The 14,980-nt window shown below is 34.1% G+C and overlaps 1 protein-coding gene across 2 annotated transcripts in view; it reads left to right on the top strand.

Moving 5' to 3' along the window:
- SEMA3C (semaphorin 3C) overlaps window positions 1–14,980 on the top strand; it is a 165,298-nt gene that overhangs the window by 35,602 nt on the left and 114,716 nt on the right. The gene's annotated exons all lie outside the window — the stretch shown is intronic.

Genomic DNA, 14,980 nt, shown 5'->3' with positions numbered 1-14,980 from the left:
AAAACAAGGAAAGAACTCTTGAACCCAGCCATGCATACAAGAAAAATAAATTGTTTGAAGTGAGACATGAGGTAATCCTGACTCCTCGGGGGAAGCCATACTAATCTGGCTGCTGACACGCCTGTTCTAGATGAAATGTTTCATTGACATTGGTACTTAACAAATCACCAAATGTTCAATGACTACCTACTACGAGTCAAGAGCTCTATTAAATGGCTGTTTTGTATGATTGTATTTTAGCAAATATGTAAATTATGAGGCATAGTTGGCAGGATAAAATACCAGAAAAAAATGCATTTTCTAAAAGTCCCAGGGTGTATTGCATTTCAAGCCAATAAGATACCTTCCAGAAAATGAGGTGTGTGTTCATAGACATGATTAGCACATCTCCTTTTATAAATTGAGATTATTTGAGATTTTGAGGGGGAGCATTTTAGTGGTCTAATCCATACAGTATTGAATCAGTAGCATTTGGAGAACTAGGTGTAATAATGCTGTACTATCAGTATAATGACTAAAGTCAACTGTGATTGTAGTTTTTTTCATATGGTCACAGGGAATTTTGTACAGTATACATGACCTTTAAAATAACACAGTCACTTCTTGCTTGCCTAAATGTTTCTATATGCTATATATTTTCCTTTATTGGTATATTTATGTTTTATTTAAATGTAATGCATTCTAAAATATTTATTCTTATATTAAAGGAACATAACCACATAAGTAGTTCATGATTATTTTCCAGTAAACAATATTTGTATCTATGATTCTCAGCAAGCTTTCTTTGTTACTACAAATTTCATGTGGCTTGACATTTTCCCTTCTCACTGCCTTTACATTAATGCACTGGCCGATTAGTTGTTTTTAGATCTCAGTAGGTTGTCTCCACAGCGGCAAAATGAATCTAATTCTCTAACCTTATTTCAATTCATTGCTAGTACTGCTGCTGCTGCTGCTGTGAAGCCAATTTTAAGTGCAGATAATGGTTTCCCTGATTACTAGGACAAACACCATATGTAGGAGGGGTTTGATTTTTCCATACTATAAAAGATAAGCTCTGGGAGAATGTACTAACTATAGCATTCAATTTTCTAAGGAATTGCACAGGCAAAACTCCTCCAATGATGTCAAAACTTGTCTATTATTCTTGTAAGCAATAAATAAAATTCAGGATACACTCAGAGGAAATAATCTATTTCCTTGGAACCTGGTGCAGCTATGTTAGTGGTAGTTCATCACAAAGCACATTTTAAATTTTTCCTTGATATCTTTACAGATTGTTTTTGACTATATTGAAATGACACGTGATTAGCTAAGAAACTATATGAGCAATATTTGCGTTTCCTTCAGAAGAATAATCATGTTGGTCTTCTTGTTAACTTCTTAGATAAAAGGACTGATACACTTGAGACTGTGTGGTGTGTGTATATGTGTTTCCTTTATAAATAACAAAAATTAAAAAGAAAACCACTCAAGCAAGAATTTTTATGGTGGAAGATTATTCTTTAACAGAAACAGCCCTGTACATCCTAGTGATCAAATTAACCTTAGTTGTTTATCATCGAAGGTATAATTCCATAAGAATGCTTATTATTGAATATTTACAATGCAAGGACCTTCCTTAGAAGACATGCAGATTCATTTATCACTATAGTATGATCTACTTTTAGATAAGGTTATTATTTATAACTAGAGATCATGACTGAATATTTCAAGTGCATTTTGCACACAATACACTGAAGGACACAGAACTTTTGAAAGATTTCTATAAATTATGTAGCATGTATTTCTAGGAAAGGAACTACCATGATTTTGAAATACAGTAAATCACCACAACATTATTCAAATTTACTCATTCTTTTAACAGATACTTATTAGTTAGCACTTATTATGTGCCAGATACTTTTATAGGCACTCAGAATACATCAATGAACAGAACAAATGCTCCTACCATAGTGGCCCATACATTCTTATGGAAGGAGACAGATAAAAAAGAGAAAACATGCCATGTAAATAAATCATCAGTACTATGGAAAATAAAAAGTGGGATAATGGTGTTCTGCAGGAATGGGAGAGGGAAGGGTGAAGTATTAAACTGATAGTTAGGGTAGGTTTCTTTGAGACTGTGAGATTTGAGCAGAGACTTGAAGGAGATGAAGGATAACTGAGGGGATATCTGTGGGAAGAGCATTCTAGACAGGAAAGACCCAGAGCAAAGGCCCGAAGGTGTGAGGGAGCATTCCTGGATTATCTATGAAGAAGGCAGGTGGGGCTGAAGTGGAGTGGTGAAAATAGAATAGTAAGGGATCAAGTCCAAAAGATATTGGATTGATGAGGGGTTGGTGCAGATCTCCTTAGACAGTACTGTGATTAACCTCCTACAAAGAGAAGAACTAGACGTTCTGTAAACTGGATAGGGGAGCTTTATAAGCCTTTTGACCCAAGGTCACTCTGAATTAGATTTGACTATGTGTTCAAGCTCATTTCAAATACCAACTAACCTCTTTGTGGTTTGCCTTCTATTATTATACTCCATATTAGTGTTTTATACTATGGTTTTAGATAAAAACATTTACATATATATAAATTAAAATATATACATACATATATATATATATATATATATATATATATATATATATATATATATATATACACACATACATATACATATACATAGCTAAGTACCATGAATAATTTAAAAATATATGACTTGAAAGGGGTTTTCACAAAGTGTTTTATGAGTTTGGAATCTGTGCTCCTTTGCCTCTTTTTCCTTCTGTAGCATCTTAAGAGCACAATCAGGTGCCTGCAATCTTGCTGCAGCCATATTTCACTGCCTCTTGCCCTCTTGACTGAAAAGGACCAAGTGTCCCTCTTCCTAAGGCTATTTGATTCCCTGAGCTCTGGAGTTCCACATCTTTTATGAAGGAACTTTTTTCCATCACTTATTGTTTCTCTCCTGTATCTCCAGCAAAACCTCTTAAATAACCTTTTCTATTAATACATGCTGAGATGTATACCATCATTAAAAAATTCCTTCCTAGGTCCAATTTCCTAGCAGTGCCTACCATCTTCTGTTCAGTACCAAGCTTTTTAGATACATTTCTGTATTTGCTGTCTGCACATCCTCTTCTTCCCTTCGATCTTCAGCACTCTGCAATTGGGATTCTTCTCCCATTACTTCATTGAAGAGTCACCTGCCTCTTTACTGCTACATTAAAATATTTTGCATTCTTTATCTGATTTGATCTCTTTATAACTTTTGACATGATGGAACACTTTTCTCCTTGAAAATAATTTCTTTAGCTTTAATGGCAACATTGTTCCAAGTCATTTCTTACCTCTTCAGTAACTTCTTTATAATCTTTTTCAAATTCCTACTGTGCCTACTAAATAACAATGTCCCTAGGGTCACTCAACACTTTGGGCGATCTCATCCCTCAGAAGGCTTCCATCACCATTTTCATGCTATGAGTCTTACTGGATGTAACTCCAGTTGAGGTTCCCATGAACTCAATGTTCTCACATACAACCATGTACTAGATATGAAAATCTATATCCCATGGACACCCTCAAAATCAAGATGTCTAACTCTGAACACCACTTACTCCTTCTCTCAAACTCCTTTCTCTTCTTTGTCCTGTATCTAGTAAATGGCAGCCCTAGAAACCCAGTGTCCAGGCTAAGAACTTGAACTCCAATCTTTATTTTAGAGCAGTTTTAGATTCACAGCATAGTTGTGAGTAATGTATGGAGATTTCGTATATACTTCTTGCCCCCACACATTCATAGCCTCCCCCATTATCAACATCCCCCACCAGAGGATACATTTATTACAACTGATGAACCTACATTGACACATCATTATCACCCAAATTTTATGGTTTACATTAAAGTTTACTCTTGATGTTGTACATTTGATGGGTTAGGACAAGCATACAATGACATTTATCCATCACTGTAGTATCATACAGAATAGTTTCTCCGATAGACACTATTCTTGATTCTTTTTCACCACTCTCCTGTGCAATCGATTACTTTTGTCTTTTATAGCTTACAACATAGATCTTCCTAAATTACCTGAGTATTCCATTGTCAATTGTTATAAAATATATTCATTTTTATTCTCTAGAACTTAAAACAACTACAATAAATTCCATTGTAAAAATAAAATTTATATTATTAAATTTGAATAAAGAATATAAATTTTAAACTTGTCGTTACAAAAACGCTAACCAAAGGTGTGATTTAGGTTGAAAGATAATACTTTCACCCTTAGTGGGAATTCATTACATAGGATCTATTGAGAGGAATTTTGCCTTCTTTCAATCATATTGCTTCCAACTGTACTGCATCCAATCTCACCCATCATAAATTATCTCTTACATTTCAAAATTTGCAAAATTAATTTGGGGAAAAATTTAAAATACAAAATACACTGTTATAATCAATTTTCTTATCAATGCAGAAGACTACATGGGAAAATATACGTAAATATGAAATCGCTAAAACTGTATAAAGATGGAATTTAATTTTAAGAACAGAAGAAAACAGGGTGAATGTGTTTTTTTGTGTGTTCCATCTGTCAATTCATAAATATATTTAAAGAGAAATGTAGTTAAAATACTGTTTGAAACATCAGTGGCCATTATCACCAAATGGCATAAAAAACATTGAGACAAGATTAGATGAAGGAGTGCATGGTAATTAAAATTGATTGAAAAAATAAAAATTTTTCAGTATAAGGGGGAGTGTTTCTGATGAAGTTAAAGAACTTTAGGTTACAAAGAGCTTGGCAGTTGGAAGAGAATGAGAAAAATATTCCAAATTTGAGAAAGAATTCAGTAGGGCATGACTAACAAATGTCATAACTGAGAATACATAATAAATTAGGACACTTGTTAAAAATTAACAAATTTTAATTGAGAGTGAATAATGCATGTTTCCTATGATATATTTTAAATTTTGTAACTGTGTATAATCAATATATACTCATTATTTTGCCATGGTCTTTCCCCAAGATAACTAGCTGCTTCAGACTTTACAAGGCTGGCTTAGAAACACACTCTAGTATGTCAGAAAAGTAGTCTCCACTACTTATAGCTAGCGAGTGGCCATCTAACATGACAGATGGCTCCCTGCCTGTCACGGCAGCTTGTGGGACAAAGCTGAATGTCATCACCACTGGGATATAATTATTGCAATCTCTTGGGTCCAGTTTGGCGTGACCCTGAAAGCAATTTTCCGGGCACTGCTGAGAGCAATGCAATGATGGAAAGAGCAAAGAAATGAGAGCTTTTCGAGACCAGCAGCATTTTCATTTTACTGACAAGTGTTTTTCACACTGCTCAAGAATAAGTATTTTGCATGTTACAAATCAAATTGACAAGGAATTGAAAATTAGTGGGACTTTGAGGGTAGGCTAACATATATTATCAAATGTCTTTTATTTATATTGTCTAAGGAGCTATTCAATGATCAAAATAATTTTGAAAAATATTTTTAATGATTAACAAACAGTATCCTTTATATTTCAGTTGTTGGCTAAATTTAATAATGATCTCTTATATTTTGAGACATACATTGTAAATCACCACCAAAATTCATTTAAATCTTTAAAGCAACCGTATAAGTTAGATACTGTTATTAGTTCCTATTTACAGATGGGGTGAATGAGGCACAGAGAGGTTAGTTATGGCACAAAACAAGTGGTATATCCAAGGCCCAAACCAAACCATCTGCTTTCAGAGTCCCTGCTCTTAATCATTTGACTTCTCTCTGTGCCACCTTCTGTATTTCTTTAAAATGCTCAACCTATGTGTGTAACATGGTAGCACCTATAAAGATTATGGAGCTTGATAATAAAAACATATATAAGAAAATCTAAGGTTCCAAAGATATCATTTCATTAAAGAAATTATTAATATATAAATTGATGAAACATAAATTTCTCCCCAGGAAGGTGCACACACACACACACACACACACACACACACACAAAACAGGGGCTGAAATAATTTTTATTACTAAAAAAATTATCAGAAAGGTATGTTTCCATATGGCTTTTATTGGGGGAATTTATAAAAATGATTTTTTTTCTGACTTATGAAAAGCACAGACATTTCTCTTATATGTGAGGAAAAGCAGCTGAAATTTGTGTTGCTGATAATAGTTAAGAACTGAGCACTGTGTATATATTATCTCATTTAATCTTCACAATAGCCCATGAGGAAGCTGCTGTTTATTACAAGTTCATTTTATAGATGAAGAAACGGAGAGAGAAGTTAAATTACTTGCCAATGGTCTTTTAAATAATTCATAGAACAAGGGAGCACCTGTACTATAAAAACAATTGCTTATAATGTGGATATAATTCTGATAATCTTAAAGATCTGCCTATTCTGATCAATTGATCAACAGGCAAAGGGTTACTGAGAGCCTGGATAACGTGAGGGAAGCACTTAAGAAATTGTAAATTCTTTAAATGACATTGCTAGTTCTGACTTTTTTCTTGTCAGATGGGCAGGAGCTGTCAGTTCTAGGTGGTCAGAGTAGTAGGTAAGTTCAGGTCCTTAAGAAATTTACAGTCTAGTCTAGTCAATTAAACTATGGATTATAAATTCTTGGTGTAAACAAATAGTACCATAAGAGCCTGAGCGGGCGATTGTGGTCTGGGAATACTTCCCACTTATGTCTCCACTCTGCAGAAGGGGCTGTGAGGTAGATCTCAGGGGCAGAAAATGTAAGGTGCGAGTGGGAAGGAGGGCGTTCTGATTGGGAAAAGCAGGCACGAATACAAAGTTTATGTGTGATACACTTGAGGGCTGGAGGAGGCAGAGAGTGGTGGCCATTTTAACAGGAGCTTCTACTCTTGCCCCTTACAGTCTATTTTCCACACAATAACCAGTTACCTTTTAAAAACATATAGGCGAGTATGTTTTTAAACATACCACAATTTAAAGATTTCCCATCATCTCACTTGGAATCAGAGAACAAATACTACAAAAGCCAATGAGTCCCGTCTTAGAGGTCTTGCACATAGAACATGTCTGTGGGGTGAGGAAGGTGACTTTAATAAATGAAACAGGCCTGGGCAAATGGCAACAGAGAGGGCTTCCCCTTTGAAGAAGTGATAAGGAGTGATGGAGACCACGGCTCCCTCTCATGCAAAGGACTACTACTTAGCTGCCTTCCTTAGAAGAAGTCCTATTGATGTTCTGATCTGTTTAAGAGAATCCAGAAATCCAGATTTTTATGTCAAATCCCCATTTTAAAATGTTTGGCTCAATAAAAACAGGGAAAAAAGCATCGTGCAGACAAAATACATCTGCAAGACAGATGTCCAGATCAGAACCACAGGCCACTAGTTTATGACCTCTGCCCTGCTCAGTCTGGCTCTGCCTTGCTCTGCAACCACAGTTCATGCTGCTCTTCCCCTTGCTCACCACATTCTCACCACACTGGCCTCCTTTCAGTTTCTCAAATTTTTTTGAGCTCTTCCATACTCTGCCTCTTTTGTGCTTCTTGTTTTCTATGCCTACTGTTGTTTTGGGTCCTGGTCCTTCAAACTTCGGCTCAGCTTTCACTTCTTCAGGGTGGTATTTCCTGACCCCTGTCTAAAATGACTACCCTACCCTTTGCCATTTGTCTTCTTCTCTTATACCAGTGGTTCTCAAAGTGTGTTCTAAGGACAACTGAAGGCCTCTGAGATCCTCTCAGGGAGCTCCACGAGGTCAAAACCAGATTCATCACAGTAGTAAATCGTAACTTTCTTTTTTTTACTCTCATTCTTTTATGACTAGTAGAGTTTTTTAGAAGCTATGTGACAGGTGATATTGCAATAGCCTGAATGCAGAAACAGATATGAAAAATCAGCTTTCCTCCATTAAGGCAGACTTTGGAGAAATCTGAAAAAAATATAAAACTGCCACTCTTCTCACTATTTTTTTGTTTAAATATATACATATATATAATCAGATTATTTATATTAATATATAATGGGTTTATGGTTATTTTTTAGTGCATTAATACATATTTGACTTTTTCTCAATTTTAATTTTTATTATGATAAATGCCAATAAACATAAACCCAAAACAAGTTCTTTGAAACACATAATAATTTTTAAGAGTGCAAAGGAGTCTCGAAACCAAAAATTTTGAGGATTCTTTCTTTATAGATATATACCAAGCACTAAAGTCACCCCTCTGGTTTATTTATTTATTTTTTTATTAAAATATAAGTACGATGTGGGCAGAGTCTTTGTTGTATTCACCACCTCATTAGCTCCTCTCAGCACCTAGAACAGTGTTTGAAACATAGTAGTCACTCACTAAATCTGTGTAGAGTAGTGAATTAATAAATGAACACGTAAGACATCTGATGGGAGTTATGTTTAGAAGGATAAGCTCGAACTAGCTCTGTAGGAACCTTTGCATATAAGGCAATGACTGTAAAACCAATCATGCATTTAATGCAGAAAAACTAAAGGTCTCTAAAAGGGGAAGGAATAGGATAAAAGTGGTATATTAGAAAGATCATTTAATAGTGAATGTTAGATAAAATACATCATCTTTAGATTTTTCCTTTTTTCCCACACACCTTTACCAACTCTTCATTCCTTCCTTTGCCTTTTTGAGTGGGCAAAAGGTTTTGAAACCTTTGTACATTTCTTACAGCTATAAATACTTATGTGCTAATGAATGAGATCACATCAATTTAAATGGAACTCTGACAAAAAACACAATTTAGTTCATTAGTAAGGCATGACAAATTTATAGCCAGAAACTCATGTTGACTTTTATAGAGGAACATAAATTAAAGCTGGCCAGTGTTAAAGTCTGAACTCATTCAGGAAAAATACACATATTCCTCCAAAGCAAGCAGTTAATATAAAGCAAGGAGGTGTGGCATCCATGGTGTGATTTGAAGGGCTCCAGAGGAGGTCTTTCTCCCTTCTACCCAGGCAGCACAAGTGTCTAAACTCTAGCTTTCAAAGCCTTCCTTTAAAGTGTCTCTGCTGTGTTCTTTTAAAATACAAATCCCATGGAGAACTTAAAGAATTTGGGCTCTGGTATCAAGCTCCTGTGTTTAATTCTGGCTCCATGTAATGTTAGCTGCATGATCTTGGGCAACTGATTGAACATCTCTGTGCTTCAGTTTATGCATTTGTAAAGTAGAAATTCCTATAAAATTGTTGTGAGAATTAAATAACACATAAAAATAAGTAAAACAGTCCGTGACATATGATACATCCTCTGGCAGTGTCATGTTTATTGTTATGGCATAGTGGGTAGCATAGGAGACTGGGTGTCAAGGAAAACTAGCTTTACAACTAAATGGACAAGAAATCCTGATTAGGTCATTTAGCATGTCTAAGTTTTGATTTTCTAATTAAAAACAAGAGGGAAAAAGTCTGGCTTTAGTTCAATTAAAAGGGAGAAAATCTATTTAACACATGAATGTGAATGTGCTAAATAAAATAAATAATGACTTACAAATTTATATGGTTCTTGGCCTCAGGAGATTTACAGTCTAATGAGGGAAGACTAAATATAATATAAACTCTGCAGATAGCTTTAATGGAGGCATCTACAAGATGCTATGGAATCATGGAAGAGGGGGATGATGATTTTGATTAGTGGCATCAGACAAGATATAGGAAAGAAAGGGACTTTGCAAATAGACTTTGGACACAGTAGATGGGTGGTGTCGTGCTACTCAGGTGGAGAAAGAAGCACTGATTGAGCCTGTTTATGTAATGAGGAGTGTACAGTGCTTAGTACACACTAAGAGGTGGTATAGTAAAAACTTAATATGAGAGAAAGAGTTCAGAAAACACCAAGGAGAACACTGAACTCTACAAGCTATAGACTGAAATTTTACTCTGCAAGAAAGAGAGAGACCTTGAAAAATTTTGAGCATGAGAGCTTTTGATCATTTATTATCATTTATTCTATAAGAAAATAAGCTTTGGTAAAAAGGCAAAGGAAGAATTGGTGAGAAAGTAGAGTAAAGTCGGAGAAAGTAGCCAGGAAGGAGAGGAACCTGAAGTTAGAGTTAAAGATGAGAATTAGAACCCATAGAACATGAAGCCCTTTTTGGTTTGAGGAATAAGAGACTAAGGGTCAAGGATGATACTGATGTCTGAATCCCAGAAACTGATAAAATGCTATTAGATGAATAGTGATCTAAGGAAAAGGAGATACTGGCTTGGGGAAGAAAACAGTACATATAAACAATAGCAATAAATCTTATTGTGCTAAATACCAACAGGAGGAAAACATATCAATCAATAACATATTCGAGGTCCTCGAGGCTCCTCTGATTCACTTTCCTCCTGCTGCAGTACCTGGCGTGGAGAACGTCAGTTAATACGAATCCAGCCATGATGGAAGGGCTCTGGTGTTGGGGCTGGAAAGGAGAAGAAGGTAGAAATGGGAATGAGGCTATGTAGAAAAACATCACCCAGTACACATTTTTACTTCTTTAGAGTTTTTATGAGGCTGTAAATGTTAAAAGTAACACGGAAAATTTGTGTTTTTAACATTTAAGAACATATCTTATGAATCAGTAAATGTATATATGGAGCAATCTCTGCTAACTTATAATGAGATATCAGTTTTCTTTGCTGCTGAAAAACATACTTTCATTATCATTTTGCTAGCTAGAGTTTATTATGAACATTAAATTCATATGTGATTACTTATAGCATTATTAAATGTATATGAGATGGGCAGGCCATTGGAATTGATTCATCCAGGTTACTAAAAATTGCATTGAGTTGTAATATGCCTTTTGAAAAATCTCCTCTATTCCCTTTGCAGTTAAAATTGTAGTTACTAATAATTTATCCCATTAAAATACATTCGACTTAGGCTTTCGAATAGTAAATAATTTTTCCTGATATATCTAATTTTAAATGTGTATTTTAGTGTTATAATACAGCTTTTGCTTTGATAGAACAAGCCTGTAATACACAAGATTTAGGCAGCTCCTAATTTACAGATAACTTGTTTTCCAAAGTGTTGCTGGTTATTTGCCCCAGTTCCCTTTATGGCACTTAGTATAGCTGCAATAGTAGGCTATAGAATCACACAGATGTTAGCTGTGGAATCCTGCAATCTGCTGCTGGTGAAATTTCTCTAGACTATGGTCATCTCCCATCCTCCGCCCCAAAAGAACCGATTTTGAAATCATCATGTACATTTCATGAATAATCTTTGCTTCCAGAGAAAGAGAAGTATATGGTCATCAGCTAGTTGCAAATATATTACCAATGAATATTAATAATGAAATCCCATTTTAAAATATAAAGGAGGTTGATGGGGAAGGAAGAAGTAATTGCTGTTTCTGGTGTGGACTCAAATCTGCCACTTGTTTTGTCTTCACTGAGAGAGAGAGTTGCAGCATACTCTATTCTAGAAGTCACAGATTGTTGGCCGCAGGTCAGATTGACCCAAAGACATGTATAGCTTGACCAACACAATGTTAAAAATGAGTTAGTTTTCAACGTTTTTAAATTTCAAGATTTCGAAATAAAAATGAAAGTGTCTGTTTCTCCTGAAAAATTTTAAAAATCCGGCGGGACAGACTATAGTATTTAAGAAATGGCCACTTCTTCTAGACAGGGCACGCACTTTCCTAAACCTACTACCTTAATCATGCCTTACTGTATCCTAACACTAAGACCAAAACTCAATTCTGATTTAGGATCAATTTGTAATATCTCTTGGACTGCTTGACTAATTTGCATTTCATATTTGTTCTCTAAAGATGTGGAGGGCTTCCCCATCATGATGTCTTCCACAAAGAGAAGGTAAACTAGCATGTGTGTGTGTGTGTGTGTGTGTGTGTGTGTGTGTGTGTGTGTGTACATATGAAGAAATAATAAGTATGCTTCTAGCATTATAATGCTAGTCTACACCATTATTTTCCTCCCTGGTTTCAGCACTATCACATGCCTCCTACCTGTCCTAGCAATTCACAAAATTTCACAAAGCACCTGGGACAAGACAAGGAAACATGAGGAGGTCAGTGAATTCAACACTGTAGGCAGAAGTGAGAACAGGGTTAGCTTCACAATATCATTATTTATTAGTGGTTTCTGCACTGTAGTACTTTGAAATATTGGCACTTTTACTAGGATGTAGGTCCCAATATCAAAAATGTGCCTTATGTATATTCCAACATAGAGAACTATGTTTGAAAATGTATATTTTTTGATTATTTAAAAATGTTTTTCTATAACTATTACCTATAAAATATTATTATGAATTCTCATAATAGTATGTTAAATTGGTAATTCTTTGTTTATTAACAAATAAATTCTTTCCAAATAGGGATTTCTCTAATAGGCATTTCAACAGAACCTCTTCCCTGGAATTGTCTCTCACTTTGTTCTGCTTATCTGAAACCTGCTCATGTTTGTTGATTACAAGATTCATTTTTCCCATAATTTCAGCCTCACATTGCTCTCTGCATTCTCTCTAAGCACTTCTAGTTAGCATTTATGTTAGCTTTTAAGTTAAATAGGTTTAAGAATTTACTTTGCGAAGTTTATATTCTTGTTTAATTTTTCTACCATAGAAATCTTATGTTAAAAATGAAATGTCTATAAAGGAAAATGAATGTTTCATATATTTTAAATACTTCACATTTTGAGCGATTATTTAAAATTATTATTGAGTTACAAGAAACTAAGAATGAGCTCCTTCAATACTAAGTTCATAGTTGTTTCTTCAGAATATCCAGTTTTCAGTCAAAACAAACGCCTTCTCCAGCTGCCTGGCACCTTGAGAGCGTGCTGATTATAATTCCGTACAGCCATCATCATGGGATTTACTGATAAACCAGGCTTTGCTCAGGTGACATAACTACTTTTTAAAGAACTGTGAAAAATAAGTAGAAGTAAAAATAACTGTTAGAATATTTAATTTCAGAGATGTTTTTAAACTAGGAAACTTCTTAAAGTGTGGTTTTCATTGTGCAAATAAATTTCTTTTAATTTGAACTTTGACCATTATATCATAGAAAAAAACAAGGATCTCAGAAGACAGTTTTTTTTAATTTTTTTTTTTTTTAATTTTAGGGTTATGTCACCATCTAGTTATATAATCTTAATAAATTGCTTAACTTACCTGAGAATCAACTGAGAATCAATTTCTTTATATCCAAATTGAACCTATGGTCTACATCATATAATTTTATGCAAATTAATTAAGGAAATATATCTGAAAGGACTTTGGAATTTTTAACCTGCTATAATAATGTAAATTATTTCATTCCAGTTGTTTGATAAATGTTATTTAAAAGATACTTATTCAGTATTACTATAGGCAAAACTGAATTAGGCACTGCAGGGGTTAACAAGAAAGCAAAACACAGTGCTTCCTTTTAATACATTAATAGTTGGGAACTATAATATGAGGAGTTATCTTCTTATGGATCAAGTAAAGTAAAAACAGTGTAAACTAACTGCTATGGACATTGAAAAGAGAGAGGTCAGGAAAATCTGGATGTTTTATATGCATCTCTGATAGAAAGGTGAATTTGAGGAAAGAATATTCCAGATAAAAGAGATAACAAAAGCCAAGACGTGGAGATAGAATGATTGGAATATGTTTGGGGCGTGTTTGTGGCATATTATGTAAACCAAAGGCCAGAGTGGAAGACATGTTTAGAGATGTCATAAATTAAATGGCTAGAGAGGTAAATTGTTATAGAGGCTAAGTATATATTTAATATATGTGGAAATGAAACCTTTAAGCAAAAATATTTTTGAGTCTCTAACATAGGATCATTGACTTTTAAATGATAAGGAGATTTTAGACATCATTTAAGTTCACACATTTATTTCTCAGAGTTTAAGTGACCTGTTTAAGATTATGAAGCTAATTAATAACACAGGGATTTAAAGAAACATTATGTTAGGAAGATTAATATTGCCCAGGAGCATATGTAAATGCCACAAATGACTAAAATAGTTAGTAAAAACATTTAAGAGATCATTTCAATATTCAGGTGATGAAATGTACCACTTAATATATGTTGTAAGGTATCTGGGAGAATCACAGCGCCTTTATCAGCAGAAGGTAAACAAGGCAAAGAGCTGGTTTGAAGATGAAATAAAGAGTTCCGATCAACATATACTGAGTTAGAGTTACACTTAGAAAAATCAAGAAGAAATATTTAGTAGGCATTTGGGAAAATGACATTTTTGTAGCTCAGGAGAGAGATAGAATCTAGAGTGATAGATTTAAGAACCATCTACATCTATGTGAATCTATGGCAATAAAAACTCTTTTGTCTGGTTAAATTATTTTATTTTAGGCTCTGAGATATTAGTGGGTTTTTAATTTGTTTTTCTTTATTATTATTTTATAATCTCATATCTAATCACTTTTGATATTTTCTCTAATTATTACATAATTGAAGATAACTTTAGTAACAACATAATGACCCTTGCAGCATTAAACATTAAGTAAAAACTCCTTGAGGAAAGATACGTGGTATTTAATTCAACATTGTATTCTCAGAGTCTACTTGTTGGCAAATACTACATACTCAATATTATTCTTTGAAAGAATTACTTTCTCTATTTCAATAAGTTACCTTTTTTTTTTTTTTAATTTCGAGATCATCTTACTAAAGGCTTTAACCGTTTAAAGTTACAGCTATTTAGTTTGTGTGAACAGAGCTAGATCCTGGCTTGATATATATTTGACTTGATATACTGCCACGAATACTTCTTTTAAATGTGATGTAGCCATAAAATGAAGTAACCTCAAATGTAAGCGTTTTATTGGATATTCAAGCAGGCCCATAATATTGAAAACCGTTGCAAGTAAATATGTGACATCATTCATTTTAGTGACAAGTTTAATTGTAAATTACATTATTACATTATTACTAATGACTGTAGTTTCAAATATATTTATAATAAGTTTATAGAACTAAATGATCTGGAAGCAATGTCCT

This window comes from Pteropus vampyrus, unplaced genomic scaffold, assembly GCF_000151845.1.
Source record: "Pteropus vampyrus isolate Shadow unplaced genomic scaffold, Pvam_2.0 Scaffold107, whole genome shotgun sequence".
Taxonomy (NCBI): domain Eukaryota; kingdom Metazoa; phylum Chordata; class Mammalia; order Chiroptera; family Pteropodidae; genus Pteropus; species Pteropus vampyrus.
Note: the sequence above shows the minus strand (reverse complement) of the source record. Positions and strands in the feature narration are given on the sequence as shown.